Source organism: Vespula vulgaris, chromosome 10 (genome assembly GCF_905475345.1).
Source record: "Vespula vulgaris chromosome 10, iyVesVulg1.1, whole genome shotgun sequence".
Classification (NCBI taxonomy): domain Eukaryota; kingdom Metazoa; phylum Arthropoda; class Insecta; order Hymenoptera; family Vespidae; genus Vespula; species Vespula vulgaris.
In genome coordinates, this window is record NC_066595.1 from 4,735,217 (window position 1) to 4,758,463 (window position 23,247).

Here is a 23,247-nt window from a genome sequence, read left to right on the forward strand (position 1 = left end):
CGACGACGCCGAACGTCGTGGTAACATCGAATTTCTCTATGCATCTACCACCTAGGATTAATTTCCGAGCAAACGTAAGATCTTCCATCTTTCTTCCTTATCAATCGGAATTTACTACTCGTTTTATTATATGATTCGTCATGCGACGTTCGTAAGAAAATTTTAAAGGTTTTTTCTTTTCTTCTTCTTCTTTTTTTTTTTGTTTGTTTGTTTTTTTTTGTTTTTTTTGTTTTTTTTTTTTTAAGAGAAAAAGAAGAAAAAAGAGAAAGAAATTATGCATTAAAAACGACGAAAGTACTTGGATTAGTCCGACGGCGAGAGTTGAATCGAATTTTAATTAAAGGATACAGTCGATATAGATGATTCGTGATGATGATATTCGATGAGAGGGAGGGAACATTTAAGAAACAATTTGTAACCGTGTATGCGTGACTGACGCGCGACAAACTCATTCGCGTGTCACGTCATTTCTCTTTACAAGCACGAGCACTCTTCTCTTTCTCTCTCTCTCTCTCTCTCTCTCACTCTCTTTCTTCCCATTGAGATCCCCCGATTGCAAATTAATTGAGAGTGAAATGTGAACGCACGGTAAACGCTTTGAGAATGATGTCGACACGCTGGAGGCGCTAATCATGAATAATGAATGCTCGGCCGCGACCGTGGCTTAGAACGTTTTATAAAACGACTCTCGGGTTGGCAAGGCTCGTTTATCGCGAGAACGTAGCAATGATTCCAACGAAAATCGGGAACTCGAGTTCTCTCTTCGTAAAATAACGAACATTTCTCTTTGGAGTTGTACGATACGTAACGACGTATCTTTTATCAAAGTCTTCGTTTGGACAACCCGAGTTGTTTGATAATACCTTAGAAAGAGAGAGAAATCTAGAATTCTTTTTCACCTGTTTTTCTTCTTTTTAACAAGAAGTTTGGACGACACTACCCCCTTTAATAGCGTAATCGTCCGGGAATTCATTATACTTTTTATTTCAAAGAGAAAAAGGAAAAAATTTATAAAGAGAAAAAAAAAGCGATTGATCGTTCGTGGTGTAATCCACTTTACCGATAGGAGAAAAGAACAAGAAAAAAAAGAAAACAAGAAGAAGGAAAAAGAGAGAAAAGGGAACGAAAAAATAGAAGAAATAAAAATGTAATACTCGATCTCTAAAAAAGATTTTAATCGGATTGGAAAGCTTTCGAGCGACGTTCGCACGATCGTTCGTTCTTCCTTGCAACATCTCGTCTCGAGTGTCTCTTAATTGCGAGCGAAGTAAACGAAGTACTACATAGTAGGTAGGTAGGTAGGTTGGTAGGGAGGTAGGTAGGTAGGTAGGTAGGTACCTACGTAAGTCGAGCGTATTATTGTTCTTTCACGAGCGCTTCTTCCGCTTTGCTTTTCTCTTTGCGTAGTAAGTAGTAGTCGCGACTATATTTGGAGGGTCTCGTTCGTGTCCATTCTCGAAAGTGTTATTTTCTTCTTTTACTAGTACATTTCCATCGACTCTTTTTGGATTATCACGAAAGAAGAAAAAGAAGCAAAAAGAAGAAGAAGAAAAAGAAGAAAAAGAATAAGAGTAGAAGAAGTAGAAAAAGTAGAAGTAAAAGTAGAAGAAGACATCTCACGTTTCCACGGAAAAGTCGTCGTACCTTTGACATGCCATTAGAGTTCGTTGAACGATCGAAAAAGAAGGCGTGGAGAGAAAAAGTTTCATTTAAGCATTTAACAAATTTTCTCGAGAGTTTACTTTTCTTTGGATATAATCGATAATAATTCAATAAGAGAAAAAGTGAGAGAGAGAGAGAGAGAGAGAGAGAGAGAGAGAGAGAGAGAGAGACTAGAGAAAAAGTATATAAAAGAAAAAAGAAGCTATCAAAGAGAAGACTCCAAGGCTTTCGAGAAGGGACCCTTTTAATTTCGAGGAAAGAATCGTGTGCTTGGCCTCGAGGCGATCCTCTTACGCGTTCTACCGTCTCGGAGATTCCGAGTTTTCGTCGAATAAAGAGAGAAAGCGAGAAGAGACTGTCTCAGAGGGGTCTCGCGTGCTATCTTAAGAAGAAGAGTTTGGGAGATCCCGAGAAACCGTCATATCGATCAAAAGAGAGACTTACCGAAGTCGCTCGACTACGGACAACGCGAGCGATGCGCTTTATTAGCACGTAAGACGAAGACGGGAAAAGGAGAGAGAGAGAGAGAGAATGAGACGAAAGAGTACGCAAAGAGAAGAAAAAGGATAGAAGAAGAGGAAGAGGAAGTGGAAGAAGAGGAAGAACAAGAAGAAGAAGAAAAAAGTTGATTTTAGAGTTTGAAGGTTTCTCTCTCTCTCTCTCTCTCTCTCTCTCTCTTTCTCTCTCTGTGACTATCTTTATCAATCTTCAACAGCCCTCTTGCTCTGTCTGTCTCTTTCTATTTCTCCCTTCCAGATTCGACGGCTAGTAGTAGTGGTGGTTCCACGGGGATGGCGAGAAAGGGTACGCTAACCCTCTTAACAGAGATAGACAGTGAGAGAAAGAGAGAGATAGAGCGAGATGGAGAGAGAAAGAAAGAGAAAGAGAGAGAGAAAGCAAGACGAAGGTCCGCTAGGCGCGGCCTTTCGAGCAGACTCGACGCCCGCTCGATAGAGACCGGCCCGTTCCGGCCAATGGCGGTGGCGGACGATGATAAAGCCGTAGTCCGATTGGTCGACGTGGAATCCGTGGCTGACACGTACGCGACGGTACGCAGGAGAAGGAGAGAAAACGACGGAGAGATGGTACTGGTCCCACCAGCTGCAGCATCCCAAGTTGCCTTCGAACCGACCAACCGAGAAAGGGAGTCATCTGGCGGATATTCATCGAGTTTATCTTCTCTCTTTCTCTATTTCCATTCTCTCACGCATCTTTTACGCACGATCTTCTTTCCTTCTCTTCTTCTTTGTCGTCTTTTTCTTCTTCTTCTTCTTCTTCTTCGGTTTCGTCTTCGTCTTCTTCTTCTTCCTCTTCTTCAAACTTTTCACTTCGATTCCCGGAGGAAATTTTTCCAAAAAAAGAATCAAATCACAAGATATATACTTACATCTTTCTCATTTTTGTCTCTCGTTTCATCGAAATTTCATAGAGACGTTCCCGTTAGTCTCCTTAGGGAAATTCAACTTCGTCGCATAGACAGTTTTTATATCCTTTTCACAATTCTCTTAATAATATATACGTAGATATGTCTTACAATATACGCAGCACTAATGTTCAAAACCCATAGAAGATTTGTATACGGTTTGTAGATACGGTATCATTTCTTTTTTCTTTTCTCTTTTCTTCTTTTCTTTTTTTCAGATACGATTCATAGAGACTACGTTTTTTTTTTTACTTTGACTCAGTGACGCGTGCCATTAGATATCGATATAATCTCGTTGGAAAGTTTTCAACTTTTTTTATGTTACTTTCTAAAGACAAAAAAAGAATTAGTTACAATGTATATCATCCAATGATTCTATCGAATCTGAATCTGAATCGATGAAGAAACGTTTTATATGTCGTGCATCTAACCGTTCCCCTCTTTTCGGACTTGGCGTAGGTCGATTGTATTATGTAAAATACGGTACACGCCTCGCTAGATTATATCCTTGTGTAAGAGTAAATAAGTGCAAAGATATAACGGTTAATTTCCGTGTTAACCGCGTTTTATCGCGACGTCTATCCGCAGCCAGCCGCCCAAGCAGCAGGATGCCGGTCTTCCAGTGTGAATCTGCCGTGTGGTACTAAAAGACTGCCCCTCGCACTCATACTAACGAACACTACAAACAGAAACAACGAGAGAGAAAGAGAGAGAGAGAGAGAGAGAGAAAAGGTTCGCACCGTTGCTTCCGTGTGCGTTCCACCTCGTATTCGTTACGTCGAAAGATCTCGTGCGTCGACTCGTACATGTCGTCGACTAACATAAGAAAAACAGAAAGATAAAGAAAAATATAGATATGGAATATTTGAAGTTAGAATAATATGAAATATGAGTTTCGGTATTAAACTGTAAAAAGATAATGATATCGTTCCTCCAACATCGCTTTTACGTGGGTCTATTATCAATGAACATCATTTTTGTCTGCCTCGTTTTCTGCGACAACCAGGGATCTTTCTTTTTTATTTATAATATATATATATATATATATATATATATATATATATATTGGATCAAATCGTATAGGAATCATTATAGGCAGAAGTATATCGTTAATAATACCTAGAATCTTTCAAAGTAAGAAGATTAGAAAACGTAAGAGAGACGGAGACAAAGAGAGAGAATATAATTTTGTCTTTTTCTCTTCTCTCTTCTTTTTTATGTACAAGGAGTGGAAGACAAAACTAAATGAAAAAAGAAAGTAAAAAAACAAGGAAATAAAAAGAAAGAAAGAAAGAAAGAAAGAGACGGAAGAGGTTAAAGGAGCGCGTATACACGCACGTATGTATATTTATGCGAGACAACGTCACGCGAGTAAACGGGCCTTCGTTGGAAGCAGGACGCGTCGTCCTGCTTGTCCTCGTCGTCGTCTTCGTCGTCGTCGTCGTCGTCGTCGTCGTCGTTGTCGTCGTTGTCGTCGTGTTTCGCGGCTGGCTCGACGAAAGAGCGGCGTGTTGGTGAACGAGTCTGACGTGGATAAATGGTACGTTTCCCTACGGGAGACGCTTACTCGCCGATCCTTCCGGGCCCGCTCTCTTTCCAAGCACAGCTGATCGTTGGCTCTACCAAGAAGAAACTCTTTGCCCAAGACTAACGTCGTGATACCTACCTTGAATTATTTTTTCTCATCTCGATTAGTTATAGCTAGGTAGATAAGTACTTAAGTACTTGAGAAAACTATGGATACATATTTCGAAACGTTCAGTTTTAGAAAGGATCGGAAAGCCGATTAGAAAGCTTTTTTTTCTCTCTTTGTCTTTTTCTTTTCGTCCTTTTTTCTTTCTTTCTTTCTTTCTTTTTCTTTCTTTTCTTTCTTTTTTCTTTGTTTTTTTTTCTTTTTTTTTTTTTTTCTTAGACAGAGATGATAGTTGGATCGAATTGAAAAGCGATTGAGAAAGTTTCTCAACAAGGATGACTCACACAATGAACTCGGTTCAGGTGATTTTGAGTATTCTTCAATCTCTCTCTCTCTCTCTCTCTCTCTCTTTCTCTATATCTATCTATCTTTCTTTCTCTCTTTCTCTATCTTCTTTCAACGAGAAGGCGATAATTAATTCGTCGAAAATGCGCGGCTCTGGGCACTCCGGCGAATATGAAATTGGATGACGAAGCGATAACGATCCGTCGTTTCTCCTTTGCTTTTACGCGGAAGCCACCTTCGTTCGTATAACTTCGTTTCCATTGTAAGCGCCGTATGGTCGTGTCAGTCTTGCGGAGGAGGCGTAGCAGACGAATAAGAGAGAAAGAGAGAGGAGGGAAAAGAGAAAGAAAGAGAGAAAGGGAGAAAGAGAAAGAGAAAGAGAAACGGACAAGATGGAATAAGAGAAACGAGCCAGGTCAGGCAGAAGGTAGCGGAGAGTTATCTGATCGCGAGCGCGCGAATATCCTTTCGACTTCCGGCGGCCAACCTGTGATTACCACGTCGATTGTCTGCAAATGGAAGCTGAAAAATGCATCTCAGACTCGTTGAAGAAAAAAAGAAAAAAGAAAAAAAAAAGAAAAGAAGAAAAGAAAAATCAAAAAGAAAGAAAGAAGAACGAGTAGGAAGGGTCCGGTACGATTCGCTTCGACGAGATATTTCCGATTTTTTTAGTGATTTCATTTCGTACTACGAGCCTCGTGGATTTCGAGGACGACGAGAGAATGCTTCACCTGGCAGACGCATCCTGGAAACTAAATTAAGCCGAAAAAAAAAGAGAGAGAGAGAGAGAGAGAAAAAAAAGAAAAGGAGAGAATAAAAAAAAAGGAGATGAAGAAGATGAAGAAAAAGAGAAGAAAAAAAAATAGAAAAAGAAAAAAGAACAATCGGTGACCCTGTTCCAACGGAGCGGTACGCTTCGGCGAAGCGCAATTAAAATTGCTATTCTCTCGCAATTAGCGTTAATCTCGTCTGATTACGGAAGTAAGTACTCGGAAATTCAAGCTCAGCAACGCTTTATCCTTAATGAAGGATGCGCACGCGGTTACGATTTCTTCCGTGAAAAAAAAAAAATATTAAAAGAAAAAACAGATAGAAAAAATGAAAAAAAAAAGAAAAGGATGTTACATACTTAACGCCTATATCCTTGGACCGCCAAAAGCTCCTTTTCGATTCGAATTTAAACGAAACGAGATCATTCGTTCTTTAGTCGACTTCCTTCAAACTACTTTCCTTCGTAGGAAAGATAAGACTCGTTTAAATTCATTTTAATCCATTAAAATTCGTACCGTTTATATTTCTAATTTTTCTTGTACCTTCGAGTCTTTGAAAGCGATAGGGATCGGTGCGGACCGACGAACGTATCCCGATAATTCATCTAATTAATTCAAACAAAACGTCGAGGAGAGTTGCGTCGAGGAGAGAGAAAAAGAAGCAAAAAGGATAAAGGAAAAAAAAAGAAAGAAAGAAAGAAAGAAAGAAAACCGTGAACATTGGAATATGCATCGTTCGAAATATCGCCTTCGAGGTTAGATCGGCAGAGAACGGGAAAAGAGGGTACAAGGGGAAGATATTCTTTCGTCGTATAAAAATGTTAATTTCATGGTTCTCGTTGTTATGCTAAGCGATGCATCGCACGTGACGTTCACATGAAGGAAAAAAAAATTATGAGAAAGAGAAAAAAAGAGAGGGAGGCAGAGATCAAGAGAAAGAGAGAAAGAAAGGAAAGAGAGAAAGAGAGAGAGAGAGAGAAAGAGAAAGAGAAATTCTGAACAAGAACGCGTGGCTCGTTCTCCCGCTCATAAATTCGTGTCCCTTTTTCCCTCGACTTTCCGTGATATTTACGATCCTGAAAATGCGATCCAGACACCTAAGGCGGTTGTAACGCGAAGAAATGAAATCCTCATTACTCTTTCGGCCGTTCCGCGTTCGGAACGCTCGCTCGCATCCGGCCGCTCCGGCGACGCTGCGATTTATTTGAGCTTCCGTCTTTATCGTAAGCAGGATCACCGCTTGAAAGAGTATATAGACCATAACCGCTTTACACTACCTATTTAGCGCGAATGTACGCGAGGCCCTGCGTAACTATCGCCTACGCAAAATGATAAAAATCCTTCTTTCCTTTTTAGAAAAAGCACCTTACTTTAGGAGCAATAGGAACGAATAAGGAAAACAAAATATATATATGTATATATATATAAACTCTATTTACTCTTTTCTTTATGGATTAATCTTGATGCTTACTTTACGAGCGGAATGAATTCAAAATTAATGGCCGAGTAAAATCTTAATATAAATATGTCTTTGTGAAAAAACTTAATAAATCGTATTACTTTTATTATATATATATATAAATAATAAAAAAAAATAATATAAATATATAAAATATATATATATGTATACATAGGTATATATATAGACGCGACACATATGTCATAAACATATGTCCCGATGTTTATCTATCTGTTTTAACTTGGATTTCTCGCTTTTTATCGAAAGAGAAGAACCGAGAGATCGATATTGTTCACATAAATATCCGAATTAATGGCTCGAGATGATTCCGAGCGAAATAATACATAATATGAAAAGTTTTTTTTGTTTATCGTACGATTGAGGTATGTACCTATATACCTACCAGTAGAATAACTTTTCTGAACGAACAGATAGTACTGATATAATTAGAAAAATGCAAGACGATTTTCACGAAAACTTTATCAATATTTTTTGATGGTCGTAAGGAAGAATCTATGTAAAAATAGATGTGGGAAAGTTTGCGATCGATCTGAAAGGACAGGACAGTTGAAAAATATGTCGTTTCTCGTATTGTTTGCGTAGGTGTTACGAAGAAACGTGAAAGGTGGTGGTGGCTTGCTAAGTGAGACGAGACGACATCAGAGGGATGCCGCTTTCGTCTGAAGAAACGTTTCATCTCTCTCTCTCTCTCTCTCTTTTTTCTTTCTTTCTCTTTCTGTCTGTCTCTATCCCTCTCTCTTTCATACTAATCGAAAAGGAGGAACCGAAAAGGTGGGAGATCGAAAGAGGGCTCGTAGGAAAGCTTCGAGCTTCGTGTTTATCCAGACGGAAGCGAGCCAGGAGGTGTTTCCTCCCTCTTTCCTCGTCGATTCGCACCTCCGATAACTGTCACACGCACCCTCTCTTTTCCCGTGGATGCTTGCACCCTTAACGGTGGGCGATTATTATTATTACGTCGGCCGTCAGACAAACAACGACTCGAAGGCGTGTAAAAGTACAGGAAAACATCTTGTGCGATAAATAAGGATACGATAACGATCATCGTATAAGCCCGTGCCAAAAGAAAACTATTATGACGAAGACGTGCTATTTCTCTTTATCCTATTTCTTCTTTTTTCGTTCTATTTTTTTTTGGTTTTTCTTTTTCTTTTTTATTATTATTATTATTATTATTATTATTATTATTATTATTATTATTATTATTATTTTCTTCCGTTATTAGAAGAAAAGGAAGAAAATATATTGGAACTTCTTTTCCTCGTATCGTCGTTGTAGTCGTAATCGTTGTCGTTGAGTTACACGATTTCTTCGACGTTCAGATCCTTACAACAGTAAACTTTTCTTTAGTAATCTCGCTAACATCCAACGAGATTCTTTGCGAGTGTCCGGCACCACTCTTCGGCACCATTAAAGTACCGACAATCTTAATCCCACGTATGGGACGCCGCGGCAACTTCCAGCTACGATTTCAGCATAAAGCCAACGACTTTATGGTTATTCGACGTACGACCCGCCGACGGGTCTGACTTTGCAAAGACGATGCAAAGAAGAGGAGATTCAGAAGGAAAAGGGGAGAAAGAGAGAGAGAGAGAGAGAAGGGGGAAGGACGCACACGAGAGAAATGCGACGGCGCTAGGCCGTTTTGCTACCTGAACAATATTTTCTTCGACCTTCGAGCGTCTGCTGTGAATATCTGTGTAGGGGTGGAAAAAAAAAGAAATATATATATATATATATATATATATATATATATATATATATATATATACATAGATAGATAGATAGATAGATAGGTAGATAGAAAAAGAGAAAGAGAGAGAGAGAGAGAGAGAGAGAGAGAGAGAGAGAGAGAAACGATGCTGAGAGTTGATGTGTGGCCATTGTGACGGAATTTTGATAACGACAGGCTACACCAGAAGACATCCCGTGGAGTTAACCGTGATTCGGACGTCGAGCATAATTCTCGTAAAATTCTCAGCTTTATGGTAATGTCTACCTCATCTCTACCTCAGTCAACGATAGGGCGAGATATAGCAACGTCGAGTCTTTGCTTCTTCGACCCTCTCTCACCATGAGCAGTACCTCAAGGACGGCCGATGATTGTTTTTTATTTTTCTTTTCCTTTCGATTTTGATTTTTATTTCCATTTCTTTTTTCTCTGCTTATCGCGATCGTCGAAGAAAAAAAACCTTTTCGAATTTTCTCTCTTCTCCCTTTGGCCAACATCGTTTTTTCGATCTCATTGATAATCTTTTTCTTTTTTCTTTTCTTTTCTTTTCTTTTTTTTTTTGATTGAATGTTTTTCTTTTCTTCTTTTTTTCCGTTTGCTCGTTTGTTTGCTTGTTTGTTCGTTTGTTTGTTCGTTCGTTTATTTTTAGATATTTTATGATGAATACATTGAACGACAGAGAAGTCGAAAGTACTCTTTAGTTCGTGAGAAAGCTTCCACGGTGTCCTTGATTCGGTGAGAACTCTCGTACTTTGAGTTTTCGTGCTAAAATCCAACGACTACGACGACTACGACGACTACGACGATAAGAAGAAGAAATCCTTTCCTTTCCTTTCCTTTCCTTTCCAGTTGCTGTCGATAAGATCTCACAACAGCGTTTACACGTTACCGCTTTAAAGTTGTAAAGTCCCGTTCTCGAGCTTCTCCAGACCACGATTCTTTTGAGTAGTAGAAAAAGGGCGCTCGAGTGGATGATAGAAGAAAGTATCAACTCAATCTTTATCGTCTTGTGTCGGTGTATAGCTTCTGAAAATGCACCGTGGGACGTCGTCGACCCTTTCGTCTTCCAAATCCGTGTCCTTTTTCATCGCGAACACTTTAATGCACAGAATGAACGTGGAAAAACTTTAAACGCCTTCTCGCACCTCTTTTGAAAAAAAAAAGAAAAGAAAAAGGAAAAGAAAAGAGAGAAATATTTCCTTTCAAATTGAAGGAAATATTTTCTCTGTTAAGTGTATCCCTCAATCCTCTCGCTTTGGTAATCGGCGTTGAAAACTTTTTGCGAAATCGCATTCGAAATTTCAACTTTTTAAAAAGTTTTCGTCGTGTTTTATTGCTCCAACGCGAGGTTTGATACGCATGAAAGATCAATAATTAGATATTAGAAAACTAATCGTTTAATAATGGATGATTATACGAGATTAACAACAGTCGTTCGATTAACCGCGGAAAATTATTTCGCGGATCGTTTCGATTTCGATGTTAAGTTTTGGGTAAACTCAGTAGTATAGTAGGGACGAGAGACGTTGCTTCAAAGAACCATAGAATTCTAAATTCAGAAACTAAAAATAACGTAGAGTAGAGAGACGGCGGTCGTGCGTGTTGTATCGACCACCCCCGAGCTTTGCTTTTGAGCTTTACTTTTTTCCCCCCTCCTTCTTCTCCCCATCCCCTCTTTTCATTTTCTTTTTCTTTTTAATTTAGTTTTGTATTTGATTCCTTATCGAATTTTTTTTTCGTTAAAGAGAGTAAAAGGTTGTCAATAGTTTGAAGAAAAGCTTAAGCGAGAAATAAGATGTAGGTACATATTGCGTTACCACGAAAGGTTTTCTCTTTCTCTTACCCTTTTTTTTCTATTGTTTTCTCTTTTCATTCTCTCTCTCTCTCTCTCTCTCTCTCTTTCTGTCTCTTTCCCCTCTCCCTCTCTTCCTCTCTCTTTCTTTCTCTTTTCAATAAGACTCGACTTCGACGATGCCAATAATTAAAATACATTCGACGAGTTATAAAGCCTTAACGACGTGTGCGCTCCTCTCGTTTTTTGCTACATATCCTTAGTTTTACGATACTATTTATTGCTTATTTCGCTGAGCCTTTCCATTTCATTGGTTTTGGTTCGTCTACTGGCAGCACCCGCGGCGTCTTGATTTTTTTAAAACCCCTCGACGGCTCTTAAAAATCCTTCGTAAAATAGGGGAGAGGGGAATGAGAAATAAGCAGGGCTGCTACCTCCTTTTCTATCAACTTTTTTCCAACATATATACATTCTCTCTCTCTCTCTCTCTTTCTCTCTCTCTCTCTCTCTCTCTCTCTCTATTTCGACTAAGTAAACTATCGTTAGATTTCAAAACACTGTTTCACTTAAAGTAGGTATCTCGAGCATGTCGGGATCGGTGCAACGACATTTAATCTCTGCAACGCAAAGAATGTAGAGATATCTACTCGGAAGCGTTAAGCATTAAGCTTGTTTTCAATAACGTTGCAAAAGCCTAGGGACATTCTCGTTTGGCCGGTCGTTTCTTGTAAACGTCTCTTTCTCTTTCTCTTTCTCTCTCTTTCTCCTACTCCTTCTCTTTCTCTTTCTCTTTCTCTCTCCCTCATTCGAGAGCCTTCTCCCTGGCGTTTCTACTCTCGAACGGATTTCTTACGAACGCGATCTCGAGGAAACGATAAATCATCTCGTTTCTCGTCGAACGCTCCGCAGTTTGGCCGGTATTTTTATTTGACGGCTGCCGCATGTAACGACTTTCCAAACGCTACGTGCTCTGTAACTCAAGTATCACCCGTTCTAACTATCCTCTCTTCGTTTCATTTCGTTTCGTTTCGTTTCGTTTCGTTTCGTTCCGTTTCGTTCTCTCCTTGTTCTCTCTTTAATCACGGTACGGACAACGTCCGGAAACGTATAAATTTCGTTCGAAGGACAACTCCAACAGTCATGTAGCATCTTTATATACGTTAACATTTGTACCGTATATGAGAATTAGTCGATCGCGAAGCATCGGAGATAGATCAACAGTATGAAATTTGACATTCGGACGAGCGAGGATGTTATCATCATTAAATAAAAATTTAATAATACCGCGACGAAAGATCGTAACAAGAAAGAAGAGTATATCTATTCTCATATTTTAATCGTAATTATATAATCGTAATATTGCGTGGCTAATTCATCGATATCATTATCGTTCTATCGTAGCATTTAACATTTAATTATTATACAATATCGATGAACAAATAATTATCGATTGTGTATTAGTAATCTCATTATGGAGAACGTACGTTCGATTTTCACCTCAGTTCTTACGATTTAATTAGAAAAGGAAGAGGGTTGTGGTTGAGACATCTGTGGCTTGAGAAAGAGACAAAGACAGAGAAGGAGAAAGAGAGAAAGAAACGCTGGAGGGTGGATAGAAGATCGAAAAGAAAGAGAAGAGAAAGAAGAAGAAGAAGAAGAAGAAGAAGAAGAAGAAGAAGTAGAAGAAAGCAAAGAAAAGAATGATGAGAACGGACGAGGAGAAGGGCAAGAGGAATAATTACTACTGGGCTCTTTCTTTCTCTCTCTCTTTCTCACTTATACTTATAGACACATATATACACAAACACACACGGTTTCCAGGTCCAATGCCGGCGAGCAGTCATGCAAAAAATCCCAACGCCACCCACACACCAAGGAAGGGAAGCTCGTTCTGGAGGGCAGAGGTTAGTTATTCATGCGTCGTGGCGCCACCGCCAGCGCGCGTCACCGTCACCACGGCAAGTTATTCGAAACAGACCGTGCGTTTCTAATGTCTACGAAATTCTAAGGGCTACCACCTTTTAACTGCGAACGAGTTAAACCCATGACTTCCTATTTATTTTCTTCTTCTATTATTTCTTCGAGTACTCACGCATATAAAGAAGAAGTCTTCTCTCTATGATTATAATTCCTTATAGATATACGAATAATCAACGTTTAATAATCAACGAAAGACGAAACTTTACGCTTTGAGTTTCCTTCGTCGTATCTCATAGATTCTGTCGGTGAGGATTAAGATGATTTAGATTTGTAACGAGCGAATAAGGAATTTAAAAGTAAAGGGCGTAGCGATCTTGCGAAAAGTAATGATAAATCTAGACTCATTTCTATAAATCAGCCTTCCTATTCGTATCCCTTTGAGAAAAAGGAAGACACTGAAGAAAGAGCGATAGAGTATGAGAGAGAGAGAGAGAGAGAGAGAGAGAGAGAGAGAAAGAGAAAGAAATGAAACGAGCTAAGAGTAAATCCATCGAAGAAGAAGAAGTAGAAGAAAGAGAAGAAGAAGAAGAAGAAGAAGAAGAAGAAGAAGAAGAAGAAGAAGAAGGTGAGATACGAGTATGGAATACGAAGGGGGTAAAATGTTAAATTGAAATAATTCTTCGCGTTGAATAGCCGTCGGCCGGTTCGCGAGATGCAAACCCGTCGACTACGTCGTCGTCTTCGTCGTCTTCGTTGTCTTCGTCGTATACGCCGTCGTCGTCGAAAGAAGGAGAAGCTACGAAGAAGGGCTTCGAAGGGAACGAATAGAAGCCGTGACGATGTAGCCGTAAATCGAGCCGACTTGATGGCGCATTGATTGCCTCGCATCTCATCACGGATGCTCACGTTAACTTTTCTCTTTCTCTCTCTCTCTCTCTCTCTCTCTCTTTCTTTCTTTCTTTCATTTGCGGCCGTTTATGCGAAGGAAAAAATCATCTCTGACCGAGTCGGCATCGCGAGTCCGAACACAACGTCCACTTTTTATATACCTATCTCTTCTTGGCCTTTCGAGACGAAGGGAGGAATGTGTTTCAGAAATTGTTTCTACAAATCGAACGTCATACGTTACGAGAGTAATTTTAACAAATTCTTGATCTCTTTATTAACAATTTTTTTGTTTTCTCAAAAAAGAAACGTGTACTTCGATACGGTACAACGTATAAGAACGAGTCGTTTCTCTGTCTTTCTCTTTTTCTATCGATATCTCATTCGTTTCACGAGAAATTGAAACTTTTGAATGATCAATGTACGGATCAATCGTATCTTTTGTTATGATAACAATTCGACATTGTACCAGGCGAAACAGGAAATTTACATGAATTTTATGAAACTTTCGTTATTTCGAGCTGACTGATTACAACGGTTGTATTCAATCGTATCGATAATGAATTCTTTATAGGATCGTACAATGAAACGCACAATTACGCGTTGGATCCGAGTATGAAAGTACAGTATATAATTGGAAAGTAATTATCCGAAGAGACGATCATGTAATTAAATATAATTTAACTGATACGCCGATCGAAAGTGGTTGTGTAGATACCTACGTACGATCGGACAAGAATATCCTGTCCAAAGTTAGAAATCACGGATAGAAAGTAGACAACAGTGTACGCCGAATGTACATAAGTACGAAGATACGAGAGCGTATTTCTTTAACGATTTTCTCGATCGAAGGAACTTCCGGTGGTTATCGAGTTCGTACATACGTCGATCGACGTTTAGCGAGATTAACGCGTTGTATTTTAACAGAAACGTATCGGCCGTAAAGCCGGCGCTGACTTAACAAGGCAATATCCATAAAATTAATAGACGCATATTTTATCTCCTCGATATGAAATCTTATCCGTGCTTGTCGATAAACGAGAACGATCCGTTTGAATGCCGAATTAAACCTTCTACGCCAGGTATTCATCGTATATTTTCCACCGAAACGTAATAATAACTTTATCTAGGTAGGTGTATCGTTATTGCAAAAGTGTTTACGCAAAGTATTCCGCTAAGTTATAAATTTATTTGTTTTCCCTATTTTTTCTCTTTTCGCCCGGCCGCTTTTCAGGATTATTATTCGTTCCAACGATAACGATCAGGTATAGATCGGATACCACGACGACTCGTGGATTTCCCGTTATCGAACTTTTGTTCTCGATTCCCGATCAGGACAATTACTAAGATTAATCGGATTAACCGGGAAACGTAAGAGCGTTTTGGAAAAAAATTAGATAGTCCTCGTTGGCCATTTAAATGGATCGCGTTCGAGCTTTAGTACTTGGAGCCATTATCTCTCAGGCATAATTTACGTATTTGTTCTTTGCCTTGTAAATCTTACCCGAGCAAAGCGGCTATTTCATTCTCTTACTCTTTCCCTCCCCCGCAGCACTAGGGATACCACCATCAACAGAGTCAGCCCGAACGAGAAGTAGGTATTTTTTTCTTTCTTTCTTTCTTTCTTTCTTTCTTTCTTTCTTTCTTTTTTTCTTTCTTTCTTTCTTCCTTTCTTCCTTCCTTCCTTCCTTCCTTCCTTCCTTCCTTCCTTCCTTCTTTCATTCTTCCTTTCCTCTTCCTTTCTTAGAGGCAAAGAGAGGCGCCAAGCGAACGAACCGAGCCAATATGGATAGGAATGCGTGACGTTACCATAATATTAATAGTTTATTTACTGAGGCCCATACGTCACTATGTCCCAGCAGCTTGAGTATGTATTAGTTAACGTCGTCCGTTGCTCCTGCCTCCAGGCGACTATCACTAAATATTCCTCTTTGCGAAGATGCTGACATAGGGGATAGGGTAGTGTGGTCAGCCTTAGAAAAGAGCCATGCATACACACTTTCGTGTAATATACATACATAGCTTGCAAATTCGTACAGGTATGTGTACGAAAAGGAACTTCATGTACAAATACATATACGTAATACATATATATATATGGTTTACCTTTTCTCTCTTTCGTTCGGTGGTACTCTCTCTCGGGGCTAACATTCGACGGTTAATATTGATGGCAGGATGAGAGAATGGCCATGGCTAAACGATTCGTTGGCGAATATCGCTATGGTAAATAACGCGCTCGCGTTCTCCAATGATTTACGTCTTCGTAAAACAATAAGTTAGAATTGAACCTCTGTCGAATGTCGTTCTCTAGGTAAAAAATTTTTCCTTATAGAAAATTTGTCGTATAACTTAAACGTTACGTACGTATGCATGTAACACAAAAACGAAAGGATTCTCTCTTCATAAGTTACTATATACGTTATACTAAAGGAGATAATACTAGATATTTTCGGAGCACCTCCGTTTCTTCGTCTTCAAATTAGATATATTTTGGGAATAAGCGGCTAATATAAGGACCACGAAAAAAGTAGACTCGGTCGATCTAACAATGTTACAAAAACGTTCTAACAATCGTCCAATCACGCTTCTCTCCTCAATTATTTCGCTACATGGTAGGAAACCTGTCTTTATCTTGCCGACTTTGTTGCGAGCAATCGGATAGAATTGTGTTCGTCTGCTTTTTCGAGAATTGCCAGTCCGAGCGAGTTGGTAGTTTTTTTTTGAAAATTCCCTAGGAGTCCCTGTCTGATTCTCTCTCTCTCTCTCTCTCTCTTTTTTCTTCCTATACGTAATCTCATGGTTTAGAAGAAGAGAAAAGACTCGAACACCTTTCCTACCTACGGTTTGTTTATCCATTGTAATGGTAAGTATCCCGAAGCGGTTTCTCAGCAAAAAAAAAAAGAAAGAGAGAAAGGAAAAAAGAAAGAGAAACAGAAAGAGAGAAAGAGAGAAAGAGAGAATCTTCACTAAATCGTCGTTGCGTGTTCAGAGAAAAAATGATGGACGATCTTTTCCCCCAAAAATCCAAATGTCGGGTGTAGGTCCATGTCATTCCACTCTCGGACGTTTTCCCGGAACGAGAGCGGATCGGTAATTTCGCATCGATCTGGAAACTAAACGATGCTGGGTATGGGAAAAAGGAAAAGAAAAGGGAAAAGAAAAGAAGAAGAAGAAAAAAGAAAAAAGAACGAGAAAAGAAGAGACGAGGAGGGAGAAGCTCTCTTGGGTCTTTCTCTCTCTCTCTTTCTCTCCTTCATAATGATACACGAAGATACGTTCGATTATAGTGCGGTGCATCGCGTGTGCGCGTGTCCTAATGTGTCGCTACTATAGAGGTATATGCGCCTTCTCGAGGAAGGTGAACTGCGCGTGACTTTGTCTCTTGTTCTCCATTTTTCTCTTCTCTTTCGTTACCTTTCCTTGTGTGCCGCACAAATCGTGGGTATCCTCGAAGGTAAAAAAAGATCTTTATGGGTAATGTATAAAAATATGAGAAAAAAGAAGTGGATGAGTTTACTAGTCGGACAATTTTTTTTTTTATATAAAGACAATTTCGTTTATCTTTTTTTTTATTTATTACAGATATGATCAAGTATATCCGGCCGACCTGAGATGTTCGCGTGGTCTCGATCGTTCTCGATTCGTATCCGCATGATTCTCGGTGAATCGAAAGGAAGCGGCCAGTGGCAGGACGGTAGGACATAGCAGTGAACCGATCGGTAGGTACTTGGATGCACTAAGAAAGAGAGAAAGATAGATAGATAGGGAGAAAGAGAGAGGGTGAGACACTAAGAAAGAAAAAGAGAAAAAGATGAAAGAGGAGGAGGAGGAGGAGAAGGAGGATCGACGAAAGAATTCGCCGAGTAATAGCTTCGAGCCTCCGACTCTATCCGGAGATTTCCTCCTCTTCCTCCTCCTACTCCTCTTCCTCCTCCTTTTTCTCATCGAGGTCCACCTCTTTCGTTCGTCTGTCGCTGTGGCGCTCACAGGTAGTCGTTCGACGATCGGCCCTGGTGTCCTCTCACCTTCCTTCGTGTCACCACGAAGCTGCAGCCGAGATATTAAAAGGCAGTTTAAGGATGACTCGACGATGACTCATGACGCTTCTGCCATTGGAAGGACGACTCCACCTATCTTCTTCTCTCTTTCTCTCGTTCTCGACCCGTTGACATCGGGATTTGCCAGTCACCCTTCGACCAAGACGTCCAGACCTCGACGATGACGCGGCGATAACGATCCGAACGAACAAGTTCTTACGGCGTGGGAGAGAAATCTTCCACGGATTTACATACGGAAGCTAATGACACAACGATAGGGCACCGCGATCCTTCAAACGATTTCTTTAACTGATAATCGATCTATACGAAACGAAAGGATACGTCGAGTAGAGACGTTTTAATTAATTAACCAAAGAAAATTTTGGAAAATTCTGTTTTTTTTTTTTTTTTAAGCGTCGCTACGATCGAACGAACTAATTTGGAGATATCTTATAGATATTATTCGTTCAAAGTCCCGATTGAATTTCTTCGAAAGCTAACAAATTCGAGGGTCCAACGCGGGGGTCCCAACTCTCTCTTTCTCCCTCTCTTTCTCTCTTTCTTTCTTTCTCCTTCTCTTTATAGCGAACGTATGAGAAGAATCAAAGAGTGCCGACTCTTATCTCTCTGCGGGGTCGAAACGTCCTGGGTAGGTACTTAAACGAGCTCCCAGAGACGAACAATGACGGACTATACGCGCGGCCACCGTACGCCATTGTTCTTTGTTGCGCCACGAAGAAAAGCCAAGGGAACCGCCAAAGAGAAACGAAGAGATAACGAAAGAAAAAGAGATACCTTCAGTCTCGAACCTTTCGATAATGTCCTACCTACGATTCTTACGTTTTAATCTTTACGTTTACGTCTCGATTTCGTTAGAACGAGAAAACGAATAACTAAGTATATTTGTTCTATTTGAAAATTATTTTGTCTTTTTTGAGGAATATGATTAGAGCTAGTTTCGTGTTAGAAATGAAAACAGACGTGTGCTACACGATTTAGAAATATAACGAACGCTAACCATATAAATTATAAAATATTCTTTGAATCGTATACAATTTTCCAAGTTACTTTATCATCATCATCATCATCATCATCATTATTATTATTTTACTATTATTATTGTATATACATTATTATATAGCCGAAATTTCATTCAAATGGGTGCATCGTAGAGATCAATTGAATCAAACTGAATGCAATTCAATATTTTACTATCGTGTTCAATATTGAAATAAAATAACACGGCAAAGTTATTATATTCCTTTTTGCCCCGTGATTACGAATAACGTCGCAACGATTATCCGCAAGTAAAATTTTATCAAGACCCTCGTACATATACTTGATAACTCTAGTATATACAAAATATATAACATACCCGTTCGATGTTACAAACAAAAAAAGGATAATGAAAACGCTTTATCCTTGAAAGTTACTTATAGAAAATATCGTACCGTTGTGTCGAAGTATTCAACGATAACGATTGGAAAGAAGTACGACGATTCGATTTGCGTATTTTCTTCACGCCTACCTACCCTTTTCCCTCCCCCGTCACCCTTCTACCCCTGTTCCAGAACACACTTGGTAAATCTCAGCTGGCAAGGACGTAATCACAGCGCATTGAAACCTGGTGGACTTCACAATGAGCACCGATTCCTTCTTCTTTCGCATGCTGAAAAAGAGAAAGAGAGAAAGAGAGAGAGAGAGAGAGAGAGAGAGAGAGAGAGAGAGAGAAAGAGAGAGAGAAAGAGAGAGTAAGAAGGAAGAAGAGAATTGGCATCTTCGTCGACGAACTCGTCGCGCTTCTCGTCGTTCCTCGTCCTTGTCGGCGCATACCAAAATGATTAATGTCCGTCGTCGTTCTACCTGCCGCGGGATCCGCGCAACGCTCACGTCTTAATTCCGCGGCATAATGGCCTTAACGATTTTCTACTCTCGGACACGAGGCGATATACAAAACTCGCACGCGAGCGAGAAAGATCTCGCTTTACTCGCGAGATATCTCTTCGTTAGCTTCTCTTGTGTACGTCAAGCTGACGATGTTTCCTAATCTCTGACTGCTTTTTTTTCTTCCTCTTCTTCTTCTTCTTCTTTTTCTTCTTTTTTTTTTTACTTCTTTTTCTTTGACTTCTTCTTTTCCCTTCGTTCACATTTCTAGTTCAACAAACCGGAAGTATTATAATTTTGCGATTTCCTCGAAGCACAAAAATCGAATTTATTCGTTCAAGTAAAATTCGTATAAGAGTGTGTTAAGATAATTGTCGATTTGTTGCTTTCGTCGTTATACTTATAAATATGTACGAAGAGTTTCTTCTCTTTTGATTCGATGCGGTTTCGAATTATTTTGAAAAAGAATAAAACAAGGAGAAAGAGAAAGAGAAAGAGAGAGAGAGAGAGAGAGAGAGAGAGAGAGAGAGAGAGTAAGGGAAAAGGAGGACAGTATTTTCGTGATCCGCTTTCTCAGAAGTCCAATTATTGATTGTGCAAGTAAAATGTATACCTAAGAGTATGTAGGACAATTGTCAATTTATTGCTTTTATTACGAAACGTATAACGTGTGCGTCAAGAATTTTTTTCGATTTCATGCCTTTCGGATTATTTTGAGAAAGAATTGAAACAGAAAAAGAAAGAAAGAAATAGATAGATAGAAAGAAGACACAGAAACGGTGGAAGGTTAGGCGGTTGAAATCATAACAAACGAATGAATGTAGAATGAGTCGGTACATCGTGCTATCAAAAAAGAGAATATATATATATATATATATATATATATATATATATATATATATATCGTTCGCCGCCTGTGTTTAGACTGATTTATAGCAAAGGAATGATGAGGCATTGCGCCACGTTAAACGCCGCTTTTATGACCCCCTCGCTCAAGCTCCAACTTCGATCGTGGATCATTAATCAGCAGGGTTGCTAGCCGCTGGTGCTACCTCGCGCGTTCCGCTCGTGAGTTCGTTGAGATTGAGTCCTTTCGAGCCTTAATCCCGTTTAACCTTGGCTGTCTCAAAGTTCTCATGGTATATAGGCGAAATATTCTTAAGAAACGATTTGATCCTGGCCGACTGTCTCGATCGAAAAATTATCGAGTAAAATCGAAAAATATCAGCTTCCATGATCGAGTAAAGTATCTAATTTTTTGTCGATAAACTGATAAATATATTGAATAGATATATAGTTAATTTTTTTTTTATACAAGAGTAATAATAAAATAAAAGGTGATTCCTTGTTGATAACAATAAAAACAGTCGAAATGATAATGCAAAAATTATTCCGAACGATGTATTTTATAATTTTAATAGAGCAATATCGCATAAAGTGTTAATTCTTTTTTTTTCTCAGGATCAAATTGACGAATATTAATACAATGATAGACACAGTGAAAAGTTTTAAAGAGCTAATAGAGGAGGAAAGGATCGTAAAGTCATAAATCTAACGGACCGTTTAAATCCACCTAACGTTAGAAAGTTAACGCCTGAGGGTTGCCGTCAGTAACGAAGCGTTCCTCAAACAAACGTGCTAGATCCAAATCGTACGTGGATGTTTATCCGATAGATTAGAAAATCTGTTTGTACGAATACTTAGTCGCGGCTGAATGATCATCCAGTAGCGTTATTAGACGGACGATCGAGCGTGTGCATTCGACTCAAAGTATGTACATAAGGGTACCCCGCTTATTTACTTAATCGCAAGCCGGCCGGTAAGAAAAATTCTCTTCTATAGTATTTGGCGATCGGTTGGACCTTGTTGTTGATTTATTTGACGTTGAGAATATGATTTCATTGATGTACTTAGGTACACGACCGAAAAAAAGAAAAGAAAAGAGAAAAACAAATGTGTGACGTTATTCTTTTTCTTTTTTTTCTTGAGTGTTTTCAAGTTAAACGAGATCGAAGAAAGTTTGCACCCTCGGCGAATTCAATCGAAAGACGACGAAAAGAGAGAAAGGAGAGAAAAGAGAGAAAAGAAATGGGAGAAAAAGTAGAGAATATCCCGAGAACCGCGTAGAGATCGTTAACGGTACCGTTACGAGATGATGCTGTACAGCAGGTGTACCGAGCGAGAGTGGATCGTCGCTTCATCGTCGCGAAGAAAAGGGTCGTGAGTGAGGAAGGAAAAAAGGAAGAAGCCGAGAACGAGCCGTGTAGTACGAGCCGAGGGACGTCGAAGAAAAGACTCGGAGGAAAATCTCTCGCTTGCAACCTCGATGAATCTCAATGGTACCAGTGCAAAAATAGGGACGGCCAGAGTGAGAGAGATAGAGAGAAAAGAGGGAGGGAGGCGTGCAAGCGATTCGTCACAGATATTATTTGAAGGGTCTCCCTCTTCGAGATGGAGCACAATACAAGTCAACACGGCTGTCTGCGTAATGAAGTAGTTTCTGGAGGGTTGATCCCGCCTAACACAGAGAGTACAAGAGAGTACGAGAGAAAGAGAGAGAGGGAGAGAGAGAGAGAGAGAGATAGATTCTACACGAAGAAGAAGAAGAGGAAGAGGCCAAAGGGGAGCCAGTAATTGGGGGGTACCCTACTCTACCCGCAACCCCCAGGGGTCTACGAAAACCCCTAACATATGCTCCCTTTCGATCTATCTCTTTCTCTTTCTCTTTCTCTTTTTTCCCTCTCTCTTTCTCTCTTTCTCTCTCTTTCTACCCCTTCAAATTTCTCTCTCCGTCCCACGGTAATCCTTTCGAGCTCTTCTCGATTCGGCCGGTGTGTAATAGATAAATAAAGCTTGTAGCCACTCTCTCTCTCTCTCTCTCTCTCTTTCTCTCTCTCGCAAGCTTTTTCTCTCTTTACCACCGAAATCTGTTCCACGTCGAGTGGTATCGCAAATGAGCATTCTGCTACGCCGTCAAGAGTTTTCCATTTTACGTTCGTGTGGCTTCGTTGTACCGATATACTTTGCGTGAATATAGACGATAGTCGCGAGTACATATACCGTTCGGTTATCCACTTCTCTTTTAAATCGATCGCGATCGATGGAATTAATTAACTCTTTAATCACGAACATTGCCGATCTCATTGTCTACAGAGACGTCTAGACGTCTCGATCATGTTCGCAAGTCCACTCTCTTGATTTTCTTCATTTTTTTTCTACGAAACGAAGTAACACGCATACGTATATTGAAAGGTGTTACTTCCTTTTGCTTTTTTTCATTTAACTTTTTTTCGATAAAATTTCTTGATAAACATCGTGTTCCTTATCCATTTGGAAAAAGTCAATTGAAACCCTTTTCTAACATTCCCTTTTGGCCAACTCCAATCGTCAGGGAGCGTATAAAGACGTTAAGAGAATTTATGGGCACCGCAATCAAGGGCACGATCCACCCTACTAACCCTAACCTTTTTTTACGCTTCCACCGATCACCATGATCTCAAACTTCTCTCCTATTGAGTTACCCCACCCGCCCCCTTGTCTAACACAATTATGCTACACAGCTTGAATGTTTATTTCTATAATTGTGCGGCCAATCCGATGCACACCCTCCGATACGCTCCAATCGGATATCAAGGGGTGTCGATGAACGTCCTAATGCAAGTTACGATCGACCATAAAATTCAATGC